Source organism: Phyllopteryx taeniolatus, unplaced genomic scaffold (genome assembly GCF_024500385.1).
Source record: "Phyllopteryx taeniolatus isolate TA_2022b unplaced genomic scaffold, UOR_Ptae_1.2 contig_26, whole genome shotgun sequence".
NCBI lineage: Eukaryota > Metazoa > Chordata > Actinopteri > Syngnathiformes > Syngnathidae > Phyllopteryx > Phyllopteryx taeniolatus.
The window spans coordinates 81,764-97,698 of NW_026903184.1; positions in this window are offsets into that span (position 1 = coordinate 81,764).

Consider the following 15,935-nt stretch of genomic DNA (forward strand, 5'->3'; position numbering starts at 1 on the left):
AGTCAAAATAAAAAAAGTGTACAGCATTTTTAAGTAATAAAAACTGCGTATGTCTGTAAAACTCCAACCAAAGCTTTGGGATCCAAACCACTGTCTGTAACAAGTATAAAGGGGAGAGTTCTACTCTAATATGTCAGAGAATTTAGTTGGAAAGCCTCCTCTGTGAAGTTATGAGTCAAAATAAAAAAAAGTGTCCAGCATTTTTAAGCAATAAAAACTGCGTATGTCTGTAAAACTCCAACCAAAGCTTTGGGATCCAAACCACTGCCTGTAACTACTATAAAGGGGAGAGTTCCACTCTAAAATGCAATAGAATTTACTTGGAAAGCATCCTGTGTGAAGTTATGAGTCAAAATAAAAAAAGTATACAGCATTTTTAAGCAATAAAAACTGCGTATGTCTGTAAAACACCAACCAAAGCTTTGGCATCCAAACCACTGCCTGAAACTAGTATAAAGGGGAGAGTTCTACTCTAAAATGCAAGAGAATTTACTTCGAAAGCATCCTGTGTGAAGTTATGAGGCAAAATAAAAAAAGTGTACAGCATTTTTAAGCAAAAAAAACTGCGTATGTCTGTCAAACTCCAACCAACGCTTTGGGATTTAAACCAGTGCCTGTAACTAGTATAAAGGGGAGAGTTCTACGCTCATACGAAAGAGAATTTACTTGGAAAGAATCCTATGTGAAGTTATGAGTCAAAATAAAAAAAAGTGTACAGCAATCTTAAGCGATAAAAACTGCCTATGTGTGTAAAACTGCAGCCAAAGCTTTGGGATCCAAATCACTGCCTGTAACTACTATAAAGGGGAGAGTTCTACTCTAAAATGCAATAGAATTTACTAAAAAAGCATCCTGTGTGAAGTTCTGAGGCATAATAATAAAAAGTGTACAGCAGGCGCTGGGAAGCATTTTTAAACAATAAAAACTACAAATGTGTTTAAACTCCAACCAAAGCTTTGGGATTGAAACCACTGCCTGTAACTATTATAAAGGGGAGAGTTCTACTCTAAAATTCAAGAGAATTTACTTGGAAAGCATCCTGTGTGAAATTAGGAGTCAAAATAAAAAACGTTTACAGCAGGCGCTGGGAAGCATTTTTAAATAATAAAAACCACAAATGTGTTTAAAACTCCAACCAGAGCTTTGGGATTCAAACCACTGCCTGTAACTAGTATAAAGGGGAGAGTTCTACTCTAAAATGCTATAGAATTTACTTGGAAAGCATCCTGTGTGAAGTTATGAGTCAAAATAAAAAAAGTATACAGCATTTTTAAGCAATAAAAACTGCGTATGTCTGTAAAACACCAACCAAAGCTTTGGCATCCAAACCACTGCCTGAAACTAGTATAAAGGGGAGAGTTCTACTCTAAAATGCAAGAGAAATTACTTCGAAAGCATCCTGTGTGAAGTTATGAGTCAAAATAAAAAAAAGTGTACAGCAGGCGCTGGGACGCACTTTTAAGCAATAAAAACTACAAATGTGTGTAAAACTCCAACCAAAGCTTTGTGATTCAAACCACTGCCTGTAACTAGTATAAAGGGGAGAGTTCTACTCTAAAATGCTATAGAATTTACTTCGAAAGCATCCTGTGTGAAGTTATGAGGCAAAATAAAAAAAGTGTACAGCATTTTTAAGCAATAAAAACTGCGTATGTCTGTCAAACTCCAACCAACGCTTTGGGATTCAAACCAGTGCCTGTAACAAGTATAAAGGGGAGAGTTCTACTCTCATACGAAAGAGAATGTACTTGGAAAGCATCCTATGTGAAGTTATGAGTCAAAATAAAAAAAGTGTACAGCATTTTTAAGCAATAAAAACTGCGTATGTCTGTAAAACTCCAACCAAAGCTTTGGGATCCAAACCACTGCCTGTAACTAGTATAAAGGGGAGAGTTCTCCTCTAAAATGCAAGAGAAATTACTTCAAAAGAATCCTGTGTGAAGTTATGAGTCAAAATAAAAAAAAGTGTACAGCAGGCGCTGGGACGCACTTTTAAGCAATAAAAACTACAAATGTGTGTAAAAGTCCAACCAAAGCTTTGGGATTCAAACCACTGCCTGTAACTATTTTAAAGGGGAGAGTTCCACTCTAAAATGCAATAGAATTTACTTCGAAAGCATCCTGTGTGAAGTTATGAGTCAAAATAAACAAAGTGTACAGCAGGCGCTGGGACGCACTTTTAAGCAATAAAAACTACAAATGTGTTTAAAACTCCAACCAAAGCTTTGTGATTCAAACCACTGCCTGTAACTAGTATAAAGGGGAGAGTTCTACTCTAATATGTAAGAGAATTTACTTGGAAAGAATCCTATGTGAAGTTATGAGTCAAAATAAAAAAAAGTGTACAGCATTCTTAAGCGATAAAAACTGCCTATGTGTGTAAAACTGCAGCAAAAGCTTTGGGATCCAAACCACTGCCTGTAACTACTATAAAGGGGAGAGTTCTACTCTAAAATGCAATAGAATTTACTTAGAAAGCATCCTGTGTGAAGTTCTGAGGCATAATCATAAAAAGTGTACAGCAGGCGCTGGGAAGCATTTTTAAACAATAAAAACTACAAATGTGTGTAAAACTCCAACCAAAGCTTTGGGATTGAAACCACTGCCTGTAACTAGTATAAAGGGGAGAGTTCTATTCTAAAATGCAAGAGAATTTACTTGGAAAGCATCATTTGTGAAGTTAGGAGTCAAAATAAAAAAAGTGTACAGCAGGCGCTGGGACGCACTTTTAAGCAATAAAAACTACAAATGTGTTTAAAACTCCAACCAAAGCTTTGTGATTCAAACCACTGCCTGTAACTACTATAAAGGGGAGAGTTCTACTCTAAAATGCAATCGAATTTACTTAAAAAGCATCCTGTGTGAAGTTCTGAGGAAAAATAAAAAAAGTGTACAGCAGGCGCTGGGAAGCATTTTTAAACAATAAAAACTACAAATGTGTGTAAAACTCCAACCAAAGCTTTGGGATTGAAACCACTCCCTGTAACTAGTATAAAGGGGAGAGTTCCACTCTAAAATGCAATAGAATTTACTTCGAAAGCATCCTGTGTGAAGTTATGAGTCAAAATAAACAAAGTGTACAGCAGGCGCTGGGACGCACTTTTAAGCAATAAAAACTACAAATGTGTTTAAAACTCCAACCAAAGCTTTGTGATTCAAACCACTGCCTGTAACTACTATAAAGGGGAGAGTTCTACTCTAAAATGCAATCGAATTTACTTAAAAAGCATCCTGTGTGAAGTTCTGAGGAAAAATAAAAAAAGTGTACAGCAGGCGCTGGGAAGCATTTTTAAACAATAAAAACTACAAATGTGTGTAAAACTCCAACCAAAGCTTTGGGATTGAAACCACTCCCTGTAACTAGTATAAAGGGGAGAGCTCTACTCTAAAATGCAAGAGAATTTACTTGGAAAGCAACCTGTGTGAAGTTAGGAGTCAAAATAAAAAAAGTTTACAGCAGGCGCTGGGAAGCATTTTTAAGCAATAAAAACCACAAATGTGTGTAAAACTCCACCCAGAGCTTTGGGATTCAAACCACTGCCTGTAACTACTATAAAGGGGAGAGTTCTACTCAAAAATGCATGAGCATTTACTTGGAAAGCATCCTGCGTGAAGTTATGAGTGAAAATAAAAAAGTGTACAGCAGGCGCTGGGAAGCATTTTTAAGCGATAAAAACTGCAAATGTGTGAAAAAAACCTACCAAAGCTTTGGGATTCATACCACTCCCTGTAAGTAGTATAAAAGGTAGAGTTCTGCCATAGAATGCATGAGAATTTACTTGGAAAGCAGCCTACGTGAAGTTATGAGAGAAAATAATAAAGGTGTACAGCATTTTTAAGCAATAAAAACTGCATGTGTGTGTAAAACTCCAACCAAAGCTTTGGGATTGAAACCACTGCTTGTAACTACTATAAAGGGGAGAGTTCTACTCTAAATTGGAAGAGAATTTACTTGGACTAAATCATGGGTGATGTTATGAGGCAAAATATAAAAAGTGTACAGCAGGCGCTGGGAAGCATTATTAAGCAATAAAAACTCCAAATATGTGTAAAAGTCCAACCAAAGCTTTGGGATTGTAACCACCTCTTGTAATTAGTATAAAGGGGAGAGTTCTACTCTAAAATGCAAGAGAAATTACTTCGAAAGCATCCTGTGTGAAGTTATGAGGCAAAATAAAAAAAAGTGTACAGCAGGGGCTGGGAAGCATTTTTAAGCAAAACTACAAAACTCCAACCAAAGCTTTGGGATTGAGACCACTGTTTGTAACTAGTCACTGATGGTGTAGTGGTACACTTGCCTGACTTGGGTGCAGGCAGAGTGGGTTCAGTTCCCACTCAGCGACGGTGTGAATGTGAGTGCGAATTGTTGTACGTGTCTATATGTGCCCTGCGACTGATTGGCAACCAGTTCAGGTTGTAGTCCGCCTTCCGCCCGAAGTCAGCTGGGATAGACTCCAGCGTCCCGTGACCCTAACCAGGATAAGCGGTGTTGAAAATGGATGAATGCCTGTAACTAGTATAAAGGGGAGAGTTCTACTCTAAAATGGAAGATAATTTACTTGTAAAGCATCCTGTGTGAAGTTATGAGTCAAAATAAAAAAAAGTGTACACCAGGCGATGGGAAACCTTTTTAAGCAATAAAAACTGCAAATGTGTGTAAAAGTCCAACCAACGCTTTGGGATTCAAACCAGTGCCTGTAACTAGTATAAAGGGGAGAGTTCTACCCTCCAATACAAGAGAATTTACTTGGAAAACATCCTGAGTGAAGTTATGAGTGAAAATAAAAAAAAGTGTACAGCAGGCGCTGGGAAGCATTTTTCAGTGATAAAAACTGCAAATGTGTGAAAAAAACCTACCAAAGCTTTGGGATTCATACCACTCCCTGTAAGTTGTATAAAGGGTAGAGTTCTGCCCTAGAATGCATGAGAATTTACTTGGAAAGCAGCCTACGTGAAGTTATGAGAGAAAATAAAAAAAAGTGTACAGCAGGTGCTGGGAAGCATTTTTAAGTGATAAAAACTGCACGTTTATAAAAGTCCTACCAAAACTTTGGGAAAACCGGACCCCCTCTTCGCCTCGGCTGGGAAGGGCAGCCTTGGCGAAGTCCAACCCTCACCGGAAACGAGTCCAACTTACTGCCGGCAATGCAGACCAAACTCTGACACCGTTCTTACAGGGACCGAACAGCCCGTATCAGGGGGTACTGCCATACTCCCAAAGCACCCCCACAGGACTCTTCGAGGGACACGGTCGAACGCCTTCTCTAAGTCCACAAAACACATGTAGACTGGTGTGGCGAACTCCCATGCACCCTCGAGGACCCTGCCGAGGCTGTAGAGCTGGTCCACTGTTCCACGGCCAGGACGAAAACCACACTGCTCCTCCTGAATCTGAGATTCAACTTCCATACGGACCCTCCTCTCCAGCATCCCTGAATAGACCTTAGCAGGGAGGCTGAGGAGTGTAATCCACCTGTAGTTGGAACACACACTCTAGTCCCCCTTCTTAAAAAGGGGGACCACTACCCCAGTCTGCCAATCCAGAGGCACTGTGCCCGATGTCCACACGATGTTCCAGAAGCGTGTCAACCAGGACAACCCCACAACATCCAGAGCCTTTAGGAACTCCAAAGTCAGCTGGGATAGTCTCCAGCGTCCTGCGACCCTAACCAGGATAAGCGGTTTTGGAAATGGATGGATGATAAAGTGAATAACATTTAATATTTGGTGGCATAACCCTTTCTTACTTACAATAACTGCATCAAGCCTGTTGCCCATTGAATTCACCAGACTCTTGCATTCTTCATTTTAAATGCTTTTCCAGGCCTTTACTGTAGCCTCTTTCAGTTCTTGTTTGTTTCTAGGGGTTTCTCTCTTAAGTCTCCTCTTCAGGAGGTAAAATGCATGCTGTATTGGGTTAAGGTCTGGTGATCGACTTGGCCAGTCTAAGACCTTCCAATTTTCCCCCCGATGAAGTCCTTTGTTGTGTTGGCAGTGTGTTTCGGAAAGACAAAGACACTACAAAGACAAGATATTTAATGTTCAAACTGATAAACTTTATTGTTTTTAGCAAATAATCATTAATTTAGAATTTTATGGCTGCAACACATTCCAAAAAAGCTGGGACAGGGTTATGTTTACCACTGTGTTACATCACCTTTTCTTTTAACATTCAATAAACGTTTGGGAACTGATGACACTAATTGTTGAAGCTTTGTTGGTGGAATTCTTTCCCATTCTTGGTTGATGTACAGCTTCAGTTGTTCAACAATCCGGGGTCTCCATTGTCGTATTTTTACGCTTCATAATGCGCCACACATTTTCAATGGGAGACAGGTCTGGGCTGCAGGCAGGCCAGTTTAGTACCCGCACTCTTTTACTACGAAGCAATTATTTTCTCACGCACTTGCTCACAAAGAGGTGAACCTCGCCCCAGCTTTGCTTGTGAATGACTGAGCAATTCAGGGTGGCTCCTTTTATACCCAATCATGGCACCCACCCATTCTCAATTTGCCTGTTCACCTGTAGGATGTTTCAGACAGGTGTTTGATGAGCATTCCTCAATTTTCTCAGTCTTTTTTGCCACCTGTCCCAGCTATTTTGGAATGTGTTGCAGCCATAATATTCTAAGTTCATGATTATTTGCTAAAAACAATAAGGTTTATCAGTTTGAACGTTAAAGAGCTTGTCTTTGTAGTGTATTCAATTAAATATAGGTTGAACATGATTTGCAAATCATTCTGTTTTTATTTATGTTTAACACAATGTCCCAACTTCATTGGAATTGGGGCTGTAGGGGACAGAGATTGATAGAGGTTTTTCGTCACTTTTCCTAAAATTTACAAATATAAAGAGACGTGGTAACCTACACGAGCAAATATAGTTTGACTATAACCTTCTAAAGTTCATTGGATCATTCCAGAAGTAGACGCAGACGTCTAATTCCTGACTTTTTCTTTTCCTAAATTACTTAAGCTTTAATCCAAACCAATATACGCTGCATCTGCCTCCTGTCCAGAGTCAGATGGGATAGGCTTCAGCAAGGCCGTGACCCTAGTGAGGATAAGCGGTATGAATAATGGATGGATGGCTCGATGATATGGTTGTTAAAAAAGGTTGAAATGCAACCTGGAGGATTACCAACTGCCCAAATTGATTTTGTATGACTTTCGGGTCACTATTTACATTTCACTATGTTTTATTGCAATCTTTACAATTTAATGCTCATAACACGTAATCATTAATTCACATTAGATAAATTTTATATAAAATGTTTAAATTTGAAATCTTAACCCCTAAAGCTGATGGAAACTCTGACCACTTTGTAATTTCCGAACCCTCAGAGGGCCAATATGACTGTGAAACCACATCCAGTAATTTCTCATGTATAATGCGCACTCATGTATAATACGCACCCCCAAATTTGACCTCAAAATTCTGGAAAACCCTTCTATCTATGTATAATTCATTTTTATAATGCATGATTTTGCATCTACCCATATGATCAAAACATTAAGTATAATCTGTATTTTAATTTTTTTTTTTCAAAGAACATTGATGCAAATCAGTCGCCTTTCGACTAAAAATAGGCCATATACTTGAATCGTACAGATCCGATGAGTTTTTCCTGGAGGTAACAGTAATCTTACTTAAATCCAATATTTGGCTACTCTACCCACCTCATGAGTGGACATCCTCTTTTGCTACTCTTATGTTTAAGCAACATTTTTGCTCATCAGATCAGCCAGTGTCGTATTTGTTGCACTAGTCTTTTGCATTTTCTTGTTGAGGTGCTGCGGGTCGTGGCCTCGTTGTGGTCCCAGCGGAACTGCGAAGCACACGTAACATCGGCGACAAGAGTTGGTCCGCTAGTACATCTTGTATTAATTAGGAAAAGCATCTACAATTATCTAATTAGTTTACGGATGTTAATGTTAAATGTATTAAGCGACGGAGTGATGTTAGGGGTTATGTCACAACACAGAATGAACTAATTTCAAATTTAGAAATAGACAATAAAAATGGAAAAATATTGTAGGTACTTAATATTTTCCTGCAGGATGCATTTGGAATTAGCCTTTGAAGTTGATGATAGTGAAAAATGAAGTGAAACAGACAATGATTGTTGTCAATTATTTCCCAGAATGAAAGTGCTTAAAGAGGGGGATGCTTTTCATGTGGCACAGCTTGAAGTAGGCATAAGTTGCAGGTGGAGATGGGCCTGGCTCATGTTGGAGGCCAAAACAAAAGAAGCAAAGAAATTAGGAAAATTTTATTTTAATTTTAAATTTGTACATCAAGATGTACGGTGTAAATAAATGTTTTTCTGTGTGAAGAAAATTTGTTGATTTTGCCTTATTGTATCAATCAATTGTGTCAATCTTCCAGATTTCTGAATTTATGTTAAAAAAAAATAATTCTCTGCGGGGGGCCAGGGGATCCCCCGAGACCCCCCCTACAATGTTTTTTTTGGTCACCTTTTTCATGCCTTTGGTGTTTACATGTCTGAAATAATTATTCTGAAGTTAAGCACTTTTATTTGAACTTTTGTATTTACTTTCTCTTATTTTGACATTCACAGCCCTACTTTTATTTAGTAAATAATTGTTTCATTTGCTTGTCATATTACCGCTTATACACAACAAAATCTTGGATAAATACTTTTGAAACCAAAAGTCTAGGATAATAGTCTGATAGTCTGATTATTACATATTTGATATAAATTTGAGCAGGAGTCAGGACACAGTTTGCTGTCACTGACCCCATAAATGTGTCTTTTTGTTGGTAGATGTTTCAGTTTCAGTTTCAGTTTATTTTTGAAAGGGGACAATGCAATTTCATAAAACACATGAAGTACACATGGTTAAAAAAGCCAGAATTAGCCAGAAGGCTAGTTTTCATCTGTAGTCCCCTGGCCATGATGTAAAAAAGCAGTAAAATACATCTACAAGACAATATAATACAGGATACATGATCAAACTATACTATTAAGAGAGAATAAAACCATAATTTTTTTGATCATAACAAAAAGACAACATAACATACTTGTCTTTTAGTGTTGGCAGCTATAGGTGTTAACTAGCCACATTTTCAGTTTTTTTGTGAAGGCCTTGTATGTTGTAAGCAGTTTAACCTCCTTAGGTACTGAGTTCCACTCACCAGCGCTCCTCACTGACCAGGCTGACTTACTGAAAGTGCTCCTGCGCAGAGGAATGAGACAGTCACCTCTGACAGAGCCTCGAGTGACACGCTCAGAGCTGTTTCTTTGGCTGATGAACTCAGCCAGAGGAGCTGGGGCCAAATCATGCAGTACTTTATAAATCAAATTTAAATCTGCAAATATGTGAAGACGGTCCCAGTTTAAAAGACTGTATTTTTTTAAAATTGCACAGTGATGATAGTGCCTTGGTTTTTTATCCATCACTTTAATTACTTGTTTGTACAAAACTTCCAATGGTTTTTTTGCATTCTGACCAGCCTGGGACCAACTGGTTATGCAATAGTTAAAGTGACTAAGAATCATCGAATGCAGGTAAATTGTGATATATAAAATGCGATTTAAAGTTTTTAAGATCAGAAATAGTCCTAACTCTTTTTTAATCACCAGTTCCGCCATTTGGTATAACATGCCCCGACATCTTGCCCCCTTTTTCCATATACCAGTAAGCCGTCTAAAATAAAACATCCATACCTTGCCTTCATCTTCACACTCAAATTCCGGTTTGGACGTGAGATCAAACCCATGACACTTTATAACCTTCACAGTTATATTAATTATAACTCATGACTATGTTTCCTGTAAACCACATCCTGAATACATCCGGACTTGTTATGACATGTCTGTGCCTGACCGTGTATCAATCATGTCTGATCATACCCCCGGTTTGGATGTAAGACCAAAAACATGATGCAATTATTGCTTCACAAGGATGCAATATTAAAGTTTGTGATGTTTTATGATGTTTTTTTCAAGTGCTCATTAATTATATTTCATGATACTTTATTGTAGGGCTACACATTAATCGAATTTTAATCATGATTGTGATTTTGGCTGTGACAAGTAAATGAGCCTGATCATTAGCACAATAGCCAACGACTTGAATACCTTCTACTGCAGATTTGAAAAGGACAGTTTCACACCCCACACCCACCCGGCCGCACCCCCGACTACAATGACACATCTGACTTCTGCGTTAACCATCCATGAACAGGATGTGAGACGCATCTTCAAACAACAAAAGATTAACAAAGCAGCAGGCCCAGACCATGTGTCCCCATCCTGCCTCAAAGTCTGCGCGGACCAGCTCGCTCCAGTCTTCACTCAGATCTTCAATAGATCTCTGGAACTGTGCGAAGTTCCATCCTTTTTCAAACGCGCCACCATCATTCCAGTCCCCAAGAAACCTGCAATCTCGGGTCTAGATGACTACAGGCCTGTCGCTTTGACATCTGTGGTCATGAAGTCCTTTGAATGTCTCGTGCTGGACCACCTCAAGAGTGTCACAGGTCCCCTGCTGGACCCCCTGCAGTTTGCCTACCAAGCGAACAGGTCTGCAGATGATGCAGTCAACATGGGACTGCACTTCATCCTAGAACACCTCGACAGTGCAGGGACCTACGCGAGGATCCTGTTCGTGGACTTCAGCTCAGTGTTCAACACCATCATCCCTGAACTCCTTTCATCCAAGCTTCTCCAGCTCAGCGTCTCACCTGCCATCTGCCAGTGGATTTACAGCTTCCTGACGGGCAGGACACAGCAGGTGAGGCTGGGGGAGGCCACCTCATCCACACGCAGCATCAGCACTGGGGCGCCCCAAGGTTGTGTCCTCTCTCCGCTGCTCTTCTCTCTCTACACGAACGACTGCAACTCAGCGCACCCGACTGTCAAACTCCTGAAGTTTGCAGATGATACCACTGTCATCAGCCTCATCAAGGATGGTGACGAGTCTGCACATCGACAGGAAGCGGAGCGGCTGGAGCTGTGGTGCGGCCGACACAACCTGGAGCTGAACACACTCAAGACTGTAGAGATGATCGTGGACTTCAGGAGGCATCCTTCGCCACAGCTTACAGTCTCTCAGGACCTGAAGTGGGCGACCAACATCAACTCCGTCCTCAAAAAGGCCCAGCAGAGGATGTACTTCCTGCGGCTTATGAGAAAGCACGGCCTGCCACCAGAGCTGCTGAGACAGTTCTACACAGCGGTCATCGAATCAGTCCTGTGTTCTTCCATCACAGTCTGGTTTGGTGCTGCTACAAAAAAGGACAAACTCCGACTGCAACGGACAATCAAAATTGCTGAAAGGATTGTCGGTAACCCCCTACCCACCATTGAGGACTTGCACGCTGCCAGAACTAAGACAAGGGCGTGCAAAATCCTCTCTGACCCTCCGCACCCCGGTCACCAGCTCTTCCAGCTCCTTCCCTCAGGTAGGCGCTACCGATCAATGCAAACTAGAACTAGTAGACATTCCAACAGCTTCTTCCCTCTTGCGATCAACTTCTTAAACACCTAACCTACAATTCCATTACAACATGCTGGCAAATTTTTTTGACTTGAGTTCGTTGTCACATTTCTGTGGGGCCAATTATGTATTACTCGTGCACTCACTGTAGTTGTCTCGCCATGCTGCACTATTTGCATATACTGGCCACTCATGCCAGAGTAGCATCTGCTCCATTTGCACACTCATTGAGGAGTATCTGTAACATTTGCACAACCAACATTGTCCCAGATTATCGCACTACTCGTCACTTTAAAGCGCATACACTCCTTGAAGTCTCAGCGCCCTTTGCACAATGGTCATTGCACCGGACTATTGCAATATTAGTCATTCGAACTGCTCTAAGTGCTAGAGAACTCTGCATCTTTTTGCACAATTGTCAAAAAAAAAAAATGTACCGGCATTACCAGATAACTAACAACCCTTTGCTGCTTAGTGACTGTTTTTTTTTTTTTTTTTGTCAATGTCTTTCTGTCTCCAAAGTGTTCTGTAAATTGACTGTCTGTTGTCGTACTAGAGCGGCTCCAACTACCGGAGACAAATCCCTTGTGTGTTTTTGGACATACCTGGCAAATATAGATGATTCTGATTCTGATCATCTGTGATTTTTTTACATTTAAAATGCGGGCACTGCTGCATATGAAAAGTGCTTCATTTGCAGCAGTGCCCACAACCTACTCAGCCAGCCACCAGGGGGCGAATGTATTGTTAAGGCTTCATTAAGCGCCGGCATTGCGCTCCGTGGCCAACTTCAAAATAAAAGCTTAAAATGGCATTGATGTCCAATGTAGTAGTACAAGAATGTTTTATTTTGAAGTTGGCCCTCTCACCACGTTGGTGGAGAGGCACCTTTGTGTTTCAGGTGTATGGACCGTGTTATTTTAATCGTATGCTTTTATTTTGAAGGCCTCACTTTACAGGCTACAATATATTTGTGCTGATGTTTCCCGAGTGTTGCCGAAGGGACTCAAGGCGGGAATGTTGTAGAATGATGATGTCGTCAATTTCGACTTCATTCATTCATTCATCTTTCATACCGCTTATCCTCACTAGTGGTGTGGGGGTGCTCGAGCCTATCCCAGCCGACTTGCTTTGGAAAATACTTCTTGCTATCTGGTGACCCCAAATATACAAAATACAACATCGGGTAGGACACGTTTTGTTTTTTATTTATTTATTTATTTCCTCAGTCAGATCGCTTCTTCATTGGCTACATTCTGTTTCACATCACAATTCATGGAGTCAAGACTCTGGAAACGTTGACTTTCCCCACACACATGAAAACCTCTAGTCGTAAATCTTGAAAACGTTTAATATTGAAGATCGATCTGTTTCTGACACTATTATCGGGACAAATTCACTCTTAACACACCTAAGACCACAGGATAATCTTATAAGGCATAAGATAGTCTGGCGTTTGTCATCTTTGGTTGGAAAAGGGCAAAACCGGGACAAAAACTTGATTAGCTTTAAGTGTGTACCAGACCTAAAGGCACGCAACTCTAAATTTGGACTTGCCCATATACTGTAAAATGATTCACTTTAGGCAGATCATTTAAGATCTAGTTGGTTGTTTCATTTCATACTTTATATGTGTGGCCAGGCAAGCCATTGAGTATTTGTATACAAACAATTAATAAGCATGTTTCTTCTTTTGTGCGCAACTTCATGGTTATACGGTGAGTGTAACTGCAGTTGCTGTGCTGATGCGTCCTGGAGGTGACACCTGCCGAGGGGTTATCGGATCTGGCCGTGCAGGTGATGACATCGCCCTCGAAGAACTACATTCTGCTCATGATCATGCTGAGCCTGTGTGTCCTCTTCCTGATGGGCCTACTGTACGGTCGAAAAACCAAGAGTGTGACTAGGTAACTGAAGGACGGTAGAACATCCGAGAGCTCTGTCACCTGCTTCAACTCTTTGTACTTGTCCTCCTCCTCTAAGTCTGCCAGCAGCCAACATGCCCAGTGCCAACACCAGTGCTCACATTTAGGCATCTTTTGGAGATTCGCTGTGATATTGGATTGTCACACAGATTGTCTCACCAAATTAAAGCATCTCTTCAGCCCTGCTCGCTTCTCCCCCACCCCCTTTTTTCCCCTGAGGATTGTTTAGAGTTGGACATTAAATGATGCAGTATCAAAAAGAGCACTACTAGCGGCGTGACTGAAGACTGCTGAGGTTAGGACACCTTTCCCCTTGTTTTTGATCGTGTTCAAAGAAGATGGTGCATGCAGAGCCATTTCTTTTGAATAGATGTCAAAAAGTGTCTTGAAACGTTGAGGCAAACTTTCAGACATTTTGCTGTTGGTTTGAAACAGTTTTGGATTAATTTTGGAGTCCTGTCCTCTTTATTCGCGCACCGGATCTGCTTTGGCTCGCCATGTGGGGGGCTCTTGTAACGTATATGGGTTAAATAGCAACACAATTAATTTAGGAGAAAAGAATAAGCCGCAAGCGACGCCTGCGTTACTTCCGGATTAACGTAATTTTAAATTTCAGAGTTAGAAATCAAGCTATTTTGTCTCGTAAAGGGGGACCACGTCACTTATATCTATAAAACGCAGGCATGCTATCCCACCTGTCATCGGGCAGGAGGCGGGGTACACCCTGAACTGGTTGCCAGCCAATCGCAGGGCACATACAAACAAACAACCATTCGCACTCACGTTCACACCTACGGGTAATTTAGAGTCTCCAATTAATGCATGTTTTTGGGATGTGGAGGAAACCGGAGTGCCCGGAGAAAACCCACGCAGGCACGGGGAGAACATGCAAACTCCACACAGGCGGGACCAGGGATTGAACCCGGGTCCTCAGAACTGTGAGGCTGACACTCTAACCAGTCCTCCACCGTGCCGCACATCCTCTTTAATCCCTGTTACGAATGTTTCATTTGTATGTGGTTGTTGAGCACTAATATTTGCAATGTGGCATTTGTGTTGTGTGGGGTGAAACATCTCATCCGGTTCAAATTGACAAATAGATTTGACATCAGACATTCAAATTTGCAAAAATACAATCACTCGTGGCGCTGTTGCAATGGTATCGCTGTTGGTGTTCATGCAAAGTTCTTAAAATATTATATAACATTCCAGTCCAGTGAAGATTGTGATAAATTAATCCGGGGGTTGCAGTGTTTTTCCACTACTTGTGTCGCAAGTGCTCCATCCTTTGTCCCAGACAGAAGGAACGAATGTCACTGAAAACAGCAGGAAAAAGTGTATTTTTAATAAGAAACATAGAATTCTCTAATATTGTACTTTATAACAACATACATTAATGACATAATCACAGTAAATAGAATTAAAATAAATGCTTTTTCAGCAATTTTGCTTCAATTCCTTGGATATTTTGCACCTCCTTCAAGGTCTTGGTCACCTCGCAGCAGTATAAGACAGACAGACAGAAATACATGGCATGGTCACTCCTCAGCAGTGATGAACATGTTATTTTGAGGACCGAGCAGTATAATGCATTACTGTATCCAGGGAACTAATCAGATTGCAGTAACTTCATCAAACCAATAATAGTTACTAGTGAGACAACAATGACTTTTAACAAGTAATGATTTGTGGATAACGATTTGAAAAAGCAGCAACCCATCTGTACAATATCATTTTAACCATTAGGCAGACCACTTCCTTACAAACATTTTGAGTAAAATGGGTGTTCATTCTTTATCATACAATCCACAGTGAAGGTGCAATAAATATAAAAGTGCAAAGAAATGCACGGCGTCACTGTCGCCACACTGTTTTTGTTATTTTCCTAAGTAAAAGGTGTATTTGATTGTGGTAAAAATTTTTTTTTTTTATACAAAAAGAATAGTTGTACTGGTGTTAAGCACGCAATGCATTGTGGGTGAATTATTCATACCGAAGTGCGTGGTCAGAAATCATCATGTAGGTAAGGACTGACTCACAAGACTTACCATGCATCCATCCATCCATTTTCCGTACCGCTTATCCTCACGAGGGTCGCAGTCATGCTGGAGCCTATCCCAGCTATCTTTGGGCCTCTCGCCCGGAACCGGTTGCCAGCCAATCGCAGGGCTCATATAAACAAAGAACCATTCACACTTACAGTCACACCTATGGGCAATTTAGAGTCCTAACCTACCATACATGTTTTTGGGATGTGGGAGGAAACTGGAGTACCCGGAGAAAACCCACACAGGCACGGAGAGAACATGCAAACTCCACACAGGCGAGGCCCGATTTGAACCCGGGTCCTCAGAACTGTGAGGCAGACATGCTACCCAGTGCCACCTGGACTTACAACCCAATTCCAATGAAGTTGGGACATTGTGTTAAACATAAATAAAAACAGAATACAATGATTTGCAAATCATGTTCAAGCTATATTTAATTGAATACACTACAGGAACTCTTCTCTAAGTGGCTGGGGAGAGGGAAGTCTGGGCGTCCC